Source organism: Hylobates moloch, unplaced genomic scaffold (genome assembly GCF_009828535.3).
Source record: "Hylobates moloch isolate HMO894 unplaced genomic scaffold, HMol_V3 SCAFFOLD_14, whole genome shotgun sequence".
Classification (NCBI taxonomy): domain Eukaryota; kingdom Metazoa; phylum Chordata; class Mammalia; order Primates; family Hylobatidae; genus Hylobates; species Hylobates moloch.
This window is the reverse complement of record NW_026652289.1, coordinates 23,253,600-23,256,219: the sequence shown is the minus strand read 5'-3', so window position 1 is coordinate 23,256,219 and position 2,620 is coordinate 23,253,600. Positions and strand designations below refer to the sequence as shown.

Sequence of the window (2,620 nt, the reverse complement as noted above, 5' to 3'; positions counted from 1 at the left end):
CCAAAAGATTTGTGAGCTGCTGTTCTAGGTTCTAGAATCTTAATGTTAATCAGTTTTCTTCTCCTGTTCTCATGAATCCATTATGGAAGTAGTATAGACTATTTTAGAATGATCCTTAGCTATATTACTGTTATTTCCTATTTTAAGCTTTGAGAAAAACTTGTTTTCAACTCTCAAGCAGTTCATGCCAGTTCCTGGAATAAAAAGAACATCTGGGAAAAATCTCAATTAGTGTTGTTTTGTCCTAGTTCTCTTATTTCCAGTTTTGCCTTAGAGATACAAACGAAAGACCCCTAATTATAGATTTTAAAGTTTACCTTATCCTCTTCCATTTGGCTGCTAGGTGATTATACTGTGTAAAAACTTAGCTCCACCTTTGCACAGTGGAAGCATCGTAGCTGATGAGGTTTATCTGAGGCGCAAGTATTGCTAATTCAAAACTTTCCCCAATACTCGGCCATGACGACTTGAAATATGGTCGACATTGGCAATCTTCGACAGTCTCTACAGAGAATGAACCATCTTTGTTGAAAAAAACGAAAACAAACGAACAGAAAAAACTTAGCTCCATGTAAAGGACTTTACATCTAACTTTGTGTTGAATGTACGGTCACTTAATTTTACAAACCTCCTCCGTTTAACTTGCCCAGCTGTGTAATTAACGATGGTGCAATATGCAGTTCTAAGACCCTTGCAAGTCAAATTACAAGTTTTCAGACCCTTACAAGTCTAAGACCCTTACACTTCTAAGACCCTTACAAGTCTAATTATTTTGCGTTTTTTGTTTCATATTTACTGCCCCACAAAACAATATATATCCACATTGTAATATACAAATTATTTAATTCCAGGCCGCACACGGTTTTTTGTTTGTTTGTTTGTTTTGCCATTGCGTTTTCTGGCCCTACCACTGATGTGTACGCATGCCTTTTTCCTCACAAATAATTTCCCCTTCGGGCTTCAAGAGAAACCATTTTCCACAGGTTTGGAGCGAGACCTTGGTTGGAAGCCCAGCTCCGCCATGAATTATTTCGTCTCTGGCATGTTATCAGCATTTCTAGATCAGTAGTTTTTCATCAATGGAATGAAAATAATTACAGTACCTCTCTTATAAATTTGTCATTAGAACAATATGGATTAAAGCATGAAACGATTTTGTAAACATGCTAGCACAATGAAAATTTTCAAGAAATGCTTGTTGTTAGGATGTTTTTGTTTATTGTTAAGCCACCAAACCTGATGACTTTCATTTCTGCCCATGAATGTCTCTGTATTCTGAAATCTTTCAGTCTAAAATATGCATTAATGTTTTCTTTGCAAACTTGTATACAAGTTACTTGTGAAACAGAGCAGGCTGAGGCCGACTGGTGTTGGAATTTTTTAAATTAATACTATCATTTGTTATATGGATTTTTAAATTTCAGATATTAGTTGTGCTCTTTAAGCTGACATGAAAATAATATTTTGGTATTCTTTTAAGATGAAAGCTGAAATTTGGAATCAAGATGTTTTTAAGTAAAGAAAAAAAGGGCATGCTGCCAATCAAATCAAATCAAACATGAGATTATAATTATGAAATAATTTCTTGTGAAAATCCTAATTCCAATTTTGTCATGGACGAAGATATCTATTACTAATATGAAGTTCACTTAAAATATAAATTATTATTTGAGCTAACTAATCCAAACCTAGAAAAAGTACAAAAGCATCAAAATGAAAACAGATTTGAATGTTTGCTTTATTGATAATTATCCCATTAATCACTTCCAAACTTCAATATTTTAAAAATAAAAATCAGCCTCATGTATTTAGTTTTTTGTTTGCTTGTTTGTTTAAAAGTAAGCTCAGCTGGACAAGAAAGTAATTTTAGCAGGAAGAACCTTTGGCTAAGAACTAGTCTACCTGTCCTTGAACTTTAGACCTCATATGTTCCAAAGTTATTTCAATCAATTTTAAAATCTATGCAACAGGAAAGTAACAATATGCTCTATTGTATGGGTTAAGTCTCACAAATAATGCACTTGCATGTATATGAGTTCTTTCACGTATTCAATTCTTTTCTTAAAATATGATCTCCTCAGAGAAGACTTAATGACCACCTGTCATTAATAGCTGCTTTCACTCTCTTCATCTTACTCTGATTTATTTTTTCCACAACAATTTTAACTCCTGAAAAATTGTATTTCTTAATTTGTTTATTATCTATCTCCACTAGATTGTAAGCTCAGCGAAAGCAAGGTTTTGTTTCTGTACTCTGCTATACATATTTCCAGCTTCTAAAAGCAGTCCTAGTATATAATAGGTTCCTAATAAATATTTGTCCAATGAATAGATCAATGAGTGTGTTTAGAAGTAGAATTTCATTAAACATTTTTAGAAGCATTTAATATGTTTTAGATGATATCTTAAGATATAATTTTATTATTATATTAACTCAACTTTGCAAGAGTGCACAAATAAATGACTGTAATGAATACATGTACATTTTTTAAAAACTGGGTAGTCTGATTTAATGGATGTGAGCATAAACTTATTTCAGAGTTTATTCATATTTAAGTGTCTTCCTTATAAAATACAATGAAGTTATGAAAAGTACAGGTCTATCATATTTTAACATATT

At 32.2% G+C, this 2,620-nt stretch overlaps 1 non-coding gene across 1 annotated transcript; it reads left to right on the top strand.

Annotated features, from left to right (window-relative positions):
- The first annotated feature begins 372 nt into the window (after nt 1-372).
- Nucleotides 373-513, top strand: LOC116482844 (U4 spliceosomal RNA). The gene has a single exon (XR_004252095.1). It is a non-coding gene; the product is annotated as a U4 spliceosomal RNA (small nuclear RNA).
- The last annotated feature ends 2,107 nt before the right edge of the window (nt 514-2,620 follow it).